A 16,623-nucleotide genomic window follows, 5' to 3' on the forward strand; every position below is an offset into this window, starting at 1 on the left:
TTTATAACACCATTTTTGAAATACTCACATACTGTAAAATTCATCCATTTAAAGTGTACAAGTATGGGAATGCAAGCTGGTGCAGCCACTCTGGAAAACAGTATGGAATTTCCTCAAAAAGCTAAAAATAGAACTACCCTACAACCCTGCAATTGCACTACTAGGCATTTATCCAAGGGATACAGGTATGCTGTTTCGAAGGGACACATGCACCCCCATGTTTATAGCAGCACTATCAACAATAACCAAAGTATGGAAGGAACCCAAATGTCCATCGATGGATGAATGGATAAAGAAGATGTATACACACACACACACACACACACACACACACACACACACTGGAGTATTACTCGGCAATCAAAAAGAATGAAATCTTGCCATTTGCAACTATGTAGATGAAACTGGAGGGTATTATGCTAAGTGAAATTAGTCAGTCACAGAAAGACAAATATCACATGACTTCACTCATATGAGGCCTTTAAGATACAAAACAGATGGACATAAGGGAAGGGAAACAAAAATAATATACAGGGAGAGGACAAAACAGAAGCGACTCATAAATATACAGAACAAACTGAGGGTTACTGGAGGAGGTGTGGGAAGGGGGATAGGCTAAATGGGTAAGGGGCACTAAGGAATCTACTCCTGAAATCACTGATAACACTGTATGCTAACTAATTTGGATGTAAATTTAAAAAAAAAATTAAATTAAAAAGAAAGAAAAAAAACATTTAAAGGAGGACTTAGAGCCATCTGTCAACCAGCCTTTTACTTTATAGACAAAGTACTAGTGGTAATACAGGGGGAACAGTAACAGACTGGTTGGCTTTTCAGCAACAGAGTCACACTGCTATTTTTTTCCCCACAATTGCTATTCTTGAACTCCCATGATGCCTCGCTGTCTCTTTAACATTTTCGTTATGAAGTATAACATGCCTACTGCAAATGCATTAAAACATAATTGTAATAATTAATAAATTACCATATAGTAAACCTTCATGTAATCTTCCCTCAGGCCAAGAAAGAAAATGTTGCCAGCATTCTAGAAGGCTCCTGGCTGCCCTCTGGCGCTTATAATCTCTTCCCTCTCTGATAAATGTAACCATAATCCTGACTTTTATAGTTATGGCTTCCTTGCTTTTCTTTATACTTTTATCTCCAGTGAACTATAAATTATACTATAGCTTAGTTTTGCCTATTTCAATGATATAATTATATTCATTATAAATTTTTGTGCAATATTAAACATACGTGAATACATCATGTTGCTGCTCTTGATTGTAGTTTTCTTTGTCATAAGTGGATAGTATTCCATTTTATGAATATATCGCTATTTATCCATTTATAAATCGATGGATATTGGTTGTTTTCAGTTTAAGACTATTATAAATAATGCTGCTATGAAAAGTCCTGTGTATGTCTCTTAGTATACAGATGCATGTGTTTCCTTTAAATATGTATCTAAACTGAAGTTGCTGATCCATAAGGTATTTGTATTTTCAGCTGTGTTAGCTGATTTCAATCTGTTTATCAAAGTGTTTGTGTCATTTTACATTCCTACCAGAAGCCTATGAAAATTAAAGTTGCTTCAAATCTTTATCAGAAACTTGGCATTGTTAACTTTTAATTCTAGCCATTCTGGTAGGAGTCTCATTGTAGTTGTGTATTTCTCCAATGATTAACAAGATTGAGCTTCTTCTCAGATGTTTATTGGTCATTTATATATGCTTTTTTGCACAGTGAAAAAAAGTATACAAGTAGTAGTTTTTAGCAAATTCAGAGTTGTACAATCATCACCATTATCTAATTCCACACTTTTGTTACCTCAAAAGAAAACTGCACACCCAGTAGCTGTCACCCCCACCCTTTCCTCAGGCTCTGGCAACCACTCGTCTACTTTCTGTCTTGGTGGGTTTGCTTATACTGGACATTTCATATAAATGGAGTCATATGAACGGTTTGTAAATGGCAAAAAAAAAAAAAAAGCAATTCTTATGTCATCTCTACTCCAACTACTATAGTTTGAGTAGATTTCTGCTTCCAGTAAAGTGCTTTTAGAGTAGTACCCAATATGTGATATACATCATGAAAGCCTCTGGGTGGATTTCTTGGCTAAACAATACATCCGAATTGAAGTGAAGTTGGTTTTACTTAGGACAAAAGTGGCTGAAATTAGTCATCTTCTGAAATCATTATTTTCTCACTATGGTCTGAGAATGTGGTCTGTTTGGGCACAAGAATTATATTTATTATCCTATATTCTGAAGTAGGAGACAAAAACAAACTAACCTTAAGCCTCTTTTAATTAATCATTAATAAATACACGAGTCACCCACCCAGTCCTCGCCCATAGCATAGAATGAGCCAATGATCACCCGCCTGGTGGTGGAGAATAACATTCACAGAGAGAAAACCGTGCTTGGCATTGTGCTAGCTACTTTCCTCCCACCGATTCTGTGAGATAAACACTTTAAGAATGAGAAAGGAGACTCAGTGAGATTCAGTAACTTGCCCAAGGGAGGTTACGTGCCTGATACATGGAAGTGTTTAGTAATGGATAAAAGCACAGGATCAGGAGCCACACTTTTTGGGTTCAAATCTTGAATTCTATAGCACACTACCTGTGTGACCTTTAGCAAGCTCCTTTACCTCTCTGTGCTTGAGGTGGCCCCTGTAAGGAAGGGATACTAACAATATTTACCCTATGGAGAGGCTGTACGGTTCAAATAAGTACCTAAAGCACTTAGAACAGTACCTGGCAAATGAAAAGCCCTATAAAAGTATTAACTATTACTATTATTAGAATCCAGATTTGCCTGGATTTAAAGTTCTTGACATTGGTGAAAACTCATGCCTCTCCATGCTTACCCATGCTTATATTTTTGCAGGGTTAGGAGGTCTGTGTCCTGACCTGAACTGACAGTGCGCAGAATGTGGCCTCTCTGTCCACATGCAAGCCCAGTACAGTCAGCACATCGGTGATGACATCCTGCTGACACTCCAGACCGTGTCTGCTGCATCTTATTTGCCCACACACTCTACACAGATACCACAGCTCTGGCCTGCATTGCAATACTATACATCATAAGGATGCAGGAAAAAGGTGTGAGAGCGGGTGCCTCTTTCCAACACTGTAGAAGTAGGATAATAAGACTTCAGTGTCACTTTCAAGAAAAAGAGAAGCAAAACCAGGCCAATGAAGTGATAACATGAACTAATGACCAGGAAGGTGTTGTCCTGCCCACATCCCAAAGCAAGGGGACAATTAAGATGATTTATGGCAACAGTGGGCTACCATTACTGGCTTTGACAGCAATTGTCTTTATTTTAAGAGGACTAGGTCCTTTAGTCCTACAAGTCTACTTAGATTTCCGGGAGAAGGAAGGCACTCAGAAAAAAAAAAAAGCTATTCCCTAAAAAACATAAAGAGGGCAAACTTGAATTTTAATTTTTTTCTAAGTTTATTTATTTATTTTTGAGAAAGGCAGAGACAGCATGAGTGGGGGAGGGAGAGAGAGAGAAGGAGACAGAGAATCCCAAGCAGGCTTCACACTATCAACACAGAGCCTGATGCAGGGCTCGAACCCATGAACCATGAAATCATGACCTGAGCCAGAACAAAGAGTTGGAAGCTTAACTGACTGAACCACCCAGACACCCCTTAATTTTTTATTAAGTAATCTCTATGCCCAGTGTGGGGCCTGAACTCAAGCATCATATGCTCTACCAACTGAGCCAGTCAGGCACCCTAAATTTTAAGTTTTCTTAACAAAATGTATTATCTCTTTATCTGTATAATTATCTGCTTACCTCTCCGGAATAATTCTAGAGAAGAATTAATAGTCAATAAATAAATAAGTCCCACTGTTTGAAACCTGATTTCTGCTGTGGGGTGGATCATCTAAGTAGAAGCTCGTTAACAATCCAATATCTACAATCAGGAGAACCATTTGAAACCTGTTTCATTATTCTGTACATGCCTAGTGCATCTCTCTTTACTGAAGGAATTCTCGAACTTGGTTATACGTTGTAATCACATGAAGATTAATGGGCTATGCCCACAGAGATGCTGATTCCATTGGTCCAGGGTGCAGCCTGGACATCAGGAATTTCAAAGGCTCTCACCTTATGAGTCGCTGTTTTAGAACTGTTTTAGAAGCAGTGCTCGGTTTGTAGTCACATGTCCTTTGGTCCTGTGTCAGTTTCAGCTGTTCTGGAGGATGGCTACCTATATTTTCAGGTCTCCCTAGAGATTTCTCCACTACCAAGTGGCTTTTAAGTTTTTATAGGCCCCATGATCTACATATTATCTCAGGCCATCCCAACCCAAGCCTTTAGGACAGGCCTTCTAAGTGAGCATGAAATAGTGAGAATTCTTACAATCTCAACTAAAATGACCCTGATACTTACTCAAGTCCAGAGATGAGCTGAAGGAAGAGGTTGACTATAAACTACTAGAATCTTAGTTCTGGTAATGAGTATAGATTGTTTAAAAATTATATTTGTATGTTCAATTCTGTTGCCTTCTCCTTTAATACTGTAAGCTAGAATTATGTTACTTAGCATAGGGTCGTATATAAATATACAACATGATGAAAATTTGTGATTTAACTATAAAGCAGTGTACTTCCTTTCTTGTTGTCATAGAAAGTTGGAAAATCAAATGGAAATTACCAAGCAAAACCAGAACATCTCATAAGTTGATTGGGCTGATGAGAACGAATACGGAATCATCTTCACTCCATAACAGACATTTATAAAGCATCAGCTAAGCGGTTGGCACTGTGCTAGGTACTCAGGATTCAAAAAATGATCCTTGTGAGGCTAACCATCTAGTGTGGAAACACATAATTTCAATATATTATGGTTAGTGCTCACCTGGAAAGGAAGAACAGAGAAGGAGCCTTGAATTCAAAGAGGGGAACAGAGGTGGGGGTTGGGAAGCCTTCAGGTGGAGGTGATGATTTAGCTAAATTTTTAAGATATGAGCAATCCAAATAAATAAATAAATAAATAAATAAATAAATAAATAAATAATAAAAGATAGTGGCTAAGGCCTCACTTAATCATATTCCAGCTTCCTTGGGGCACCTGGGTAACTCAGTTGAGCATCCGACTCTCCGGCTCAGGTCATGATCGCAGAGTCGTGGGATTGAGCCCCGTGCTTAACATTTTCTCTCTCTCTTTCTCTCTGCCACTCTCACCCACTTGCACACACACACACTCTCTCTCTCTCTATCTCTCTCGCTCCCTCTCTCTCAAATAAAATAAAGAAATTAAAAATTTTTTAAATCATAGTCCAGGGGGACCTAGGTGGCTCAGTCAGTTGAGTCTCTGACTTCGGCAAATTTGAGCCCCGCATCTGACTTGCTGCTGTCAGCACGGGCCCACTTCATTTTATTTATGTTTTTTTATGTTTATTTATTCTGAGAGAGAGAGAGAGAGAAAGAGAGCATGAGTGGGGTAGGGGCAGAGAGACAGAGAGAGAGTGAGAGAGAATCCCTAGGAGGCTCCATGCTGTCAGCACAGCCCGACGCAGGGCCTGAACTCACAGACTGTGAGATCATGACCTAAGCTGAAATCAAGAGTGTACACTTAACCAACTGAGCCACCCAGGCACCCCAGCACAGGCCCACTTCAGATCCTCTGTCCCCTCTCTCTGACACTCCCCTGCTTGCACTCTCTCAACAATAAATAAAACATTTAAAAATAAATAAATAATAAAAAATCATATTCCAGCTTCCTCCTCGGTTCTGAGCCAAATGTGAAATTGGCCCATGGGTCAAAACCTCAGCATTATTACTGCCACTTTTGCATTACTCTAAGAATGACTGTGACTTTACCAGAGGGAAAGTAGGAAACAGTGATAGAAGGAATCCTGTGATTTTCAGCTCCTTATCACAGTGAAGCTTCTGGTCACATTTCCTAGAATCTATGGTTATGTAAATAGAGCAGCTTGTTAAATAGGTTCAAATTATTCCTTATCATTCCCTGAGCAAAACAACTTCATCAGAGTCCATAAAAACTCGTGAAGAGAACATGGGGGGGTTTATTTGCATTTTTTTCTAATGTTTACATATTTTTGAGAGAGAGAGAGAGTGCGAGTAAGGATGGGGCAGAGAGAGAGGGGAACAGAAGACCCGAAGCAGGCTCTGCATTGACAGCAATAAGCCTGATGCGAGGCTCGAATTCATGAACCGCGAGATCATGACCTGAGCCAAACTCAGACACTCAACCAACTCAGCCACCCAGTCACCCCAAGGAGAACTGTTTTTATCTAAGATAGGTGTTCTTTTTTTTTTTTTTTTTTTTAGTTTATTCATTTACTTTAAGGAGGGAAGGGCAGAGAGAGAGGGAGAGAGAGAGAACCCCAAGCAGGCTCCCGCTGCCAGCAGTGCCCAACACAGGGCTTGAACCCACGATCCGTAAAATCAGGACCTGGCCGAAAATCAAGAGTCAGATGCCTGGGACGCCTGGATGCCTCAGTTAGTTGAGCATCTGACTTGGGTTCAGGTTGTGATCTCACAGTTGGTGGGTTCTGTTGGTGGGTTCAAGTCCCACATCCGCTCTGTGCTGACATCTCAGAGCCTGGACCCTGTTTTAGTTTCTGTGCCACCCTCTCCTCTGCCCCTCCTCACTCCTTCTCTCTCTCTCTCTCAAAATTAAATAAACATTAAATAAAAATTCTAAACTGTATAGCCTATTTGGCACATATTGATTTTTGGACACTCATTATTTATTATCAAACCTGGTCCTAAAAGCTAAGTGGGAAAATTCAAGACCAGCTTCTTATAGAACCCAGAGGCCATATAAATGTGTGATGAAATTTTAGAACAATTGCTGCAGCATTTTTTAACCTTTTAATTTAAAATACACTTATTACATTTAATTTTTAAATTTATTTACTTAGATATATATATATATATATATATATATATATATATATATATATATATATATATATATATATGGGGGATGGGGGATAGGGATCAGACTCAAAGTGACCAAAGTCACAGTAAAGCTACCTCTGTTGGAGTAGGTAAAATTAGGTGCAATATTTAGGAATTCTAAATTTTGCCTATATATTTCATCCTTCCTATCCCCTTTTTATTATGCTCTATTTCTATCTTCCCTAAGATAATTTTATGGTTGTCCTCCAACCCTAAAATGATAAGTAAGGATATATAAAATATAGCAATGCTCAATAATTTAAAACCCATTACTTTAATTTTTTTAAATTATAGCAATTCATTTTTGTAGAAGCTCATTTTGAACTTGATTATAAAATTCCACTTAATTTATAAAATTTCTAATTTAATTTTTAATTTTAATATTAACATTGCTCAATGGCATGATGAAATAACTACTATAGCCACTATATTTAAAGCTCCTAATTGTGAATTCAGTTGCTGTCTGAAATACATTCTTATATCTGGATTCAGTTACAAATATAGTTTTGAAAAACAATTAAAAAAATGCACTTGAAAAAATGAGATACTGAAAGGCCTTTTTTTTTAACCTAAGAAAAACTTGTATTTGCAGCTCAAAAAATATATATATAATCATTTGGCGATCTAAAAATTAAACATGGCCTGAGGTGATCAAATGATAAAATTTGTTTCTTTTTAAAAATTCTTTATAATAGAGATTATAATTAATCTAATTAAAGAAACGTGGTATTTTTTGACAAAACTTGCAGATTCTTTTTTAGTCAATTCAGTTTATTTTTTCACTTTCATCCAAACTGCTAAAATCAGATAGCTCACTGGTTGGTTACTTGGGTCCAGTCCTTGAGAGAGGAAACTTTTATAAACTAGTCCCAGTTTATTCTGGGAATGTGGTTAAGTTGTTTCTGGGACTCTCGATTAGGAATGGACAATATTGAAGAGTCAAAAAGTCACTGGTATTGTCTGTCATAGGTGTCTGGTGTGGGCTGGTGAGGTGCATATAGAGCTCCAGGCACTTACCCAATGCCACCTCCCCTGAGCTTCGACTGTGCCACATACACTGTTCATCATCCACCTGACTCTCATTTCTTCAGAAGGCTGACATTAAAAAACAGTGACTCAGAGAGGAATGAGTAAGAAGCCAAAAACATAAATAGAATCCTATTATGTCTGCTCCTCTTTCACATATGCCTTTAGAGTGAGTGAGTGAGTGAGTGAGTGAGTGAGTTAAAAAGCATTTGAATTTAAGCAACAAAATAAATAACTATAGTATTGGATTATAACCCAGAGAATAAGTTAAATACTTATGAGTTCATACTGACATAAATAAATGACTGAATAAATAAATAACATGGAAGAAACGGGAACATCTTTCTTACAGAATTCCAAATAATAAATGTAGATATTTCCCCCTCTAGGATATGGAGCCTAATTCTCCTCCCCTAAATATGGGCAGGACTTAGTGGCTTATTTCCAAACAACAGAGCATGGAAAGAGAAAATAGTAACTTTCCTGTAGAGAAACCTAGTACAGACACCATTTTAATCAAGTGATCAAGGTTGGCATTATCAGTAATAAGTCATGTTGATATTATCTACCCCCTGATCATTTGATACCTACATACAGAATTATATAATATATATAAAGAAATTTAATTTTAAAAATATGTAAAAAATTCCTTTTATTTCTTTACACACTTACCACAGTTTATGGATATGTATGTGTGAGTATATATGTATATCTGTGCCTGAGTGGCTCAGTCGGTTAAGTGACTCTTGATTTTGACTCAGGTCATGAGATTTTGGCTCAGGTTCTTGAGATTGAGCCCTGCGACAGGCTCCACATTGACCGTGCGGAGCCTGCTTGGGATTCTCTCTCCATCTCTCTCTCTCTCTGCCTCTCTCTCTCTCTCTCTCTCTCTCTCAAAATAAATAAACATTAAAAAATAATAATAATAAGGTTGGCTGAAACATCCACTCCACATTCTATACAATATCCAGTAATATCCCCAAGGTGTCTGTGTTATCTCAGAGGGCTTATCTTCTCATAGTTACCTACAGCTCCAACCTCTGACTCCCTCTGAATTAACTGGTTAATATTATGGATGGCCCCTTCTTCACAAACCCCCTGGCCCTGTTCTGAGCCATGGAATTTGGCATCACTTTCTGATATCTACCGAGGGAGAAATACTCACACAAAGCCTTTGTGTTGTAAAGTTTTGTGAGATGAATAGGGTTTACATCACAATTCTACAGATAACTTAAAATCCAGGGTTAAATATCCATGCCATTCAAATGACTTTCTGCTATTATGTTGAAATTGCAATTTCTACTTCAGCCTCCCTCCAGGCTTCTCCCTTTTCCTCTCCCTCTATTCTCCCTCTCCCCTCACAATGTATCCTAAAGCTATGTAAGCTGACAGTCTTCTGGAAAGCATTTTTTATACTGTTTACTTTATTAATACAGATAATATTATAGCTTACAAAATGGATTTTCTAAGCTTTACCAGTTATGTTACAATCAGCAAATAACAGAAATTCTAAGAAATAGGCAATAGCATTTTTCTTCTTTCTGTAACCCCTTTAATCTTTAAAATTAACCTGATGGTTAATGTACTGTAAATGGCCCCAACGTCATCAGATTGTTTTTGTGTTTTGGATTTACATGAAAGAACAATAACGATGAAACCCATTCCATTCATAATGTTTATGCTTAATGCTGTGAGGAATTGCTATTTTATCAGCTCATTGAGCATTGAAGCTCTATTTGAGTGTACAAATCATATTGTAAAATAAAATAATAACCTTCTAACTGCGTTACTATGTACTATTAATGGCATGCTATTAAAATAACTTTGGGCAGCACAGTAAATCTACTTGGAGGTGTGAGTTAAAAATGTTTGTAAAATGTTTTATAAAAATGATTAATATTGAAATATAAATAATTATAGACATTTTCCTGTTCTTTTTTATACAGAAGATACACAGGGGTTATGATGTTTATCAACTTAGGTCAAGGCCTTGCAATGTGTGTAATACACTTGCACGACAGTATGGATATAAATGACTATACTTAGTTTTGGAAAGGTGGCTGCCACAGAAACGTCTATCATTTTGGCAACAATGGTCAATATATAGTGGCTTGCCCAGTATTTAGTGGAGGTTGTGGTAATATAAATATTAATTTTGGAGTATAACTTGATATATGATAGGTTTAGATCGGGGAGGATGGTGTGCCCAGGCAGGGAATGGCAGAAAGAAAAGCACAGGTACACAGTGGGAATCAGTTCAATAGTTCAGAATTCCTGGCCATTGGTAAATAGTGAGATGTAATGCTAGAATTCTGGGGTAATCTGGCTTGATAATGATAATGATAAAGAGAATGCATCCTTTTACAGCTTAGGGAAAACACATTGAAGTATGATGACTGGAACTAGGGTGATTCACTTTGGAGTCATTGGTTTGTTTCCAGTTTGACCAGACTGGAGGTCAATGAGGCTGTTAACATTGGGAAGAGAAGGGGCCTGATACTTCCTATTACTAGTAGCATCCAAACAGAGGGGCTATAGCTATTACCAAGAAAACTACATAAGAAGACATGAGGTGAGGAGTCCATAGCTTTCCTCTCTTCCCTACCCTACCCTTTCATGTCCCCATTAAGGCCGAGATTCACCTCCTCTGCATAATCTACTGCCAGCCTTTTACACTAAACTCAACTCAATCTACCTGATCAAGAAATACATCTACTTTGGATGTGGTACATCAAAAAAAAAAAAAAAATGAACAAGTTTTTAAGCATAGCACACTGTTCTTAACAACATATATTAATTGCTGATGAATATTCACAAATAGAGAATTTTGTGTTTCACCCAGGTGCTAAGCAGTACATTCCTTTTCAGTAATATAAGAAAACATCATTTCTTAATGCATCCTCTATGATGTCCAGGAATACATCTCATAGAAGACTTTGAAAATAAACCATAATGTTTCATTTTATTTTGCATAAGCTTAAAATCCTTAAATGGATTCCACAACTTTTAACGTTTTATTAAAACTTTTTTTTTAACGTTTATTTATTTTTGAGACAGAGAGAGACAGAGCATGAACGGGGGAGGGTCAGAGAGAGGGAGACACAGAATCTGAAACAGGCTCCAGGCTCTGCGCTGTCAGCACAGAGCCCGACGCGGGGCTCGAACTCATGGACCGCGAGATCATGACCTGAGCTGAAGTCGGCCGCTTAACCGACTGAGCCACCCAGGCACCCCCACAACTTCTTTACAGTAAGAAAATCTTTGTTCAGCCAAAGAACAAAGGATTACATAAATTTAACTTTTTCAGTGTACAGATTAATTCAAAATAAAAATTTTTATAGTAACGTTAAAACCATCTAGTAGCTCTTTTACATTTTAAAACAGCTTGTAGGGGTGCCTGGGTGGCTCAGTCAATTATGCGTCTGACTCTTGATTCCAGCTTAGGTCATGATCTCACAGTTGTGGGATTGAGCCCCACGTCAGGCTCCACACTGACAGCATAGAGTCTGCTTGGGATTCTCTTTCTCTGTCTCTTTCTCTCTCTCTCTCTGCCCCTCCCTTGCTCGCACATGCTCTCCCTCTCTCTCAAATATTAATTAGCTCATTAATTAATGTTAAAAAAACAGCCTGTAATAAATGCTACTCAGGAACTTGTGACATGTATTTAATGACTGTCTTCACATAGAAGCTAAGGCATTTTTCAGAGTTAAGAAATGGATCAAACACTTGGAAAAGCACAAATATAATTACTTCTTTCTCTGAAGTCTTTTTGTTTAGTAGCCATTCTCTAGTAGTTGGACTTGAAAAGTTGTTTCTAAGTGCAATAATTTTAAGATAGAAATATATTTCAATCAATATTGATTGACATCTAATTGAACAGAGTAAAATATTTGCACTAATGCATATTTTATGTTATATAAATTCTAGATCTTAGATTTTTTAAATATTAAGGTTATGAGCCTGGGTGGCTCAGTTGGTTAAACATCTGACTCTTGATCTCGGCTCAGGTCCTGATGTTACAGTTAGTGAGTTTGAGTGTCACATCAGGCTCTGTGCTGACAGTGTGGAGTCTCTCCCTCTCCCTCTCTGCCCCTAGCCTACTCATGCTCATTCTCTCTGAAACTAAACTTAAAAAAATTTTTTAATAAATAAATAAATATTAAGATTATAAAATATACTTTGGCTTACTGAATGTCTTCCTAGTAAGATGTATCTTCTTGGCAGGAAAAATACCAAGCACTGGGGTATCCAACATATTATGAACACATATAAAAAGTAGAAGCTGACACCTTGAAGGAAAGATTATCATTATCCATGAACTCTGAACATTAATAAAAGTGATCATTTTAAAAAGGAGATGAGTGGAGTAGAGAGAAGAAGCAATGATTCAGTGACATAAAGGTAATGACTAATTTTTAGTTTTGACTTTACTCTGCTTCTTTGCTACCCAAGCTATGCATTGGCTTGCACTAGGCTCTAAGGTCATCAGCCATTTACCCCCTCAAGCCCTTAACTTTGCTTTTAGATATAAATTTCAACGGGTATGCTTTTTTTTTTTAAGAAGTATAACTGACGTGCAACTTTATATTAAAATAGGTGTTCTTGAAAGACATGAGCAGGCAAGAGTAGTTCAACAAATGGTGCTAGAACAACTGAATATCCATGTACAAAATAAAGGAACCTCCTGGGGAACTTTTCCTCACACTAGATATAAAAATTAACCTAAGCCAGACCATAAACTTAAATGAAAATCCAAAACTATAAGACTTCTAGAAGAAAACAGAAAAAAATCTTTGTGATCTTGGGCTAGGAAAGATTTCTCAGAGAGGACACAAAAAAACCATAAAATAGAAAAGAAAAAAGTCATCAATTAAATCTCATTAACATTAAAAACTAAAAACTTCTGTTCTTTGAAAGGTAACATTAAGAAATGAAAAGGCAAGCCAAAGACTGAGAGAAAATATTCACAACATACTTACGTAACAAAGGACTTCACTCTTACAAAATTCAGTTATAAGAAAACAAACAACCACATTAAAAACTGTGAAATGACAAACAGTTTACAAGAAATATTTACAAGTGGCTGGTAAGCACATGAAAAGATGCTCAATACTATTAGTCATTACAGAAATACAAGTTAAAACCACAATGAGATGCTATATACCCACTAGAATGGCTAAAGTTAAAAAGATTGACAAGTAACAGAGATACATTGTTAGTGGCAATGTAAAGTGGCATAGCTGTTCTGGAAAACAGCAGTTTTTTAAAAAGTTAAACATACAACTATCATATAACCCAGAAAATCCACTCCTAGGTATATTTACCCAAAAGAAATGAAAACTTACATCCACAAAAAGGCTTGTGCATGAATGTTCTTGGCAATTTTGTTAATGAGAAAAACTGAAAAGGACCCACATGTCCAAAGGCAAAACAAAGTGCAACATATCTAAAAAATGTGATATTAGGGGCACCTGGGTGGCTCAATTGGTTAAGTGTCCGACTTCAGCTCAGGTCATGATCTCACAGTTCATGAGTTCGAGCCCCACATTGGGCTCTGTGCTGACAGCTCAGAGCCTGGAGCCTGCTTCAGATTCTGTCTCCCTCTCTCTCTATCCCATCCCCACTCATGCTCTGTCTCTCTCTGTCTTAAAAATAAATAAAACATTTAAAAAATTTAAATAAATAAAAAATGTGATATTAGACAGCACTAGAAAGGAACAGACTATTGATACATGTAACAATATGGATGAACTTCAAAACATTATGCCAAATACTGGGTGTTGCATATGATGAACCACTAAACTCTACACCTGAAACTAATATTACACTGTATGTTAACAAACTGGAATTTAAATAAAAACTTGAAAAAGAAAAAAAAACATTATGCCAAATAAATGAAACCAGATACAGGAAAAGTATATATAGTACTCTTATATAGTACATATAATTTATTATGCCATTTATATAAAATTCTAGACCATTCAAAATTAGTATACAGTATGGCAAATTTTATAATTACTTTACCACAGTAAAATAATGAAAAAGAAAACAATCTACAGTAAAAGAAAGCAAACAAGTGATGTCCTAGGACCTGGAGTTGACTGCAAAAGGGCACAAGGAAACTTTTTGGGGTGACAGAAATGTTCTATAGCTTCATTATGGGAGTGATTACATCGATGCATATACTTGTCAAAATTCATCAAAGAGCACACCTAAATAAAATAGATGCATTTTTAATGTAAATTATACTTTGGTACAATTTATTTAAAAAGTAAAAATATATACACATAAAAAACTTTCCTTACAAAGACAGGAGGAAAAGAAAGTCTGGGAAACAAAGAATATGAATCTCCAGTTATAAGCACATTGAAAAGTAGGTCTTCATTTCAGTCTTCATTATGAAAGTCCTATTGTGATATCAGTGTATTAATTTAATATTGCTTTACAATAATCTTAGATTTTACATTGAAAAGTAGGTCTTCATTTCAGTCTTCATTATGAAAGTCCTATTGTGATGTCAGTGTATTAATTTAATATTGCTTTACAATAATCTTAGATTTTATTGCTTTACAATAATTCTTAGATTGTGCTTTACACAATCTTAGAAATTTAAAACAATACAAATTTATTTGTCTCACAGTTTCCGTGAGTCAGGAGTCTGGGCTGACTTCACTGCTTAGGGTGTCACCTAAAATCGAGGTGTCAGTGAGATGACTGAATCATCTCACTAAGATCCCATCTGAGGCTTGGGGTTCTCTTCCAGGCTCATTCAGGCTGTTGGCAGAATTCAGTTCTTCGTGGTTCGATGGCTGGAATTTGTTTTCTCGCTGGCTCTCATCTCCTAGAGGCTGCCCTCAGCTCCTAGCTGTGTGGTTTTCTCACAAACTTGGCTACCATTTCATCAAAACCAGCAGAAAAGAATATCTCCTTTAAGGGCTCATCTGATAAGGTCAGGCCCACCACGGAGTCTCCATTTTTGATGAATTCAAGGGACATTAAATATCTGCAAAAATCTCATCTTTGCCATATAACGTAATTTCATCACAGGGCTGATATCCTATCATATTCATAGATTCTTCCATGCTCAAGGGAAGGGGATTCAATAAGGTATGCATAGAAGGAGGACAGGTATCTTAGGGGCCATTTAGAATTCTGCTTACAGTCTGCCCTCTGGCACTCAACAATTCATGCTCCTCCCAAAGGAAAAAAAAAAAAAGTGCTCCCTCCCAAGGTTCCCTTCTCAGACTATTACACCCTCAGCTTAAAACCCATGATCTCATCATCTAAATCATCTATATGTGATGCAAATGATGCTCCTGTGTATAATCCATTAAGTACAGTTCATTGAAGCACAATTCCTCTTGGCAGACGTGGGAAACTAAAGAGACCAGGTGTCTGTCCCCAACACTCTCATCACAAAATGCTGGGCCAGGCAGGCACAGGAAAACAGAGATATTCCAGTTCAAAACTTCTATCCTTGCCTTTTCATGAAAAAGGTAGAATATATTTGCAAGTGAGTAATCAGCCTGCTTCCTAACAGAATTTTGCTGGTCTTAGCTTCTGCTATTTGTTAGAGTAGCACCACCCTTGATTCCACAACCTGTATTAGTTCTCTATTGTTCCACATAACAAATTACCACCAATTTAGCAGCTTAAAACAACAGACATTTATAATCTACCTGTTTCTATAGATCAGAACTCCAAGCATGGCTTCTCCAGGTTTTCTGCTTATAGTCACGCCAGGCTGCAATCCAGACCCTTTCTGGAGCAAAGGCCTTATCAGAAGTTTTACTAGGGAAAGATCTGCTTCCAAGCTCATTAGGTTGTTGGTAAATTCCCTTTCCTTGCATTTATATGATTGAAGCTGCTGTCCCTCAAGGCCATATCATACCAGCTGGCTTCTTTAAGGCAAGCAAGAGAGTCTAGCTCCCATCAACTAAAACCAAGTCTTACATAACCACATAATCATGGGAATGATATACCATCACCTTTACATCCCATCACCTTTGCCATATTCTGTTGGCTAGAAGCAAGTCACAGGTTATGCCCACTTCTAAGGAGAAAGGATTATATAAGAATATGACTCACTGGGGGCCACCTTAGTTTATGTCCACCATATGTTCCAATGTCTCCATTACTTTCTTCAACGTGAGGAAAACTCCTATAGTCTTCCATGTCTCTAGTATTTGGCACAGAGCCTAATACAGAGGAGCTCTAGATCATTTAAAGCTGTAGTTATCAAGCCTTTGATTTCAGGACCCCTTTATACTCTTAAAAACAATAATGATTATTGAGCAGCTGAAAGAGCTTTTGTTTATATGGGTTATATCTATTGATATTTAATGACACATTTAAAAATTCATTTACTGACTCATTAAAAAGTAATAAGCTCATTGTATGTCAACGTACATAACATTTTAAAAAATAATTATATTATCCAAAAATATGAGAAGAGTAGCATTGTTTTACATTTTTGCAAATTTGCAAGTTTGCAAATTTTTTTTGTAATGTTTGGCTTCATAGAAGACAGCTAGATTCCCATACCTCTGGAAAACACCACTGTACATTCAACGAATAAATAAGAGTTACAATGGCAAATAAGGTCTTCCTGTTATCCTGCATATACTTTGACCTTGTGGGTGCC

The sequence above is a fragment of the Acinonyx jubatus genome, chromosome C1 (assembly GCF_027475565.1).
Source record: "Acinonyx jubatus isolate Ajub_Pintada_27869175 chromosome C1, VMU_Ajub_asm_v1.0, whole genome shotgun sequence".
NCBI classification, from domain to species: Eukaryota; Metazoa; Chordata; class Mammalia; order Carnivora; family Felidae; genus Acinonyx; species Acinonyx jubatus.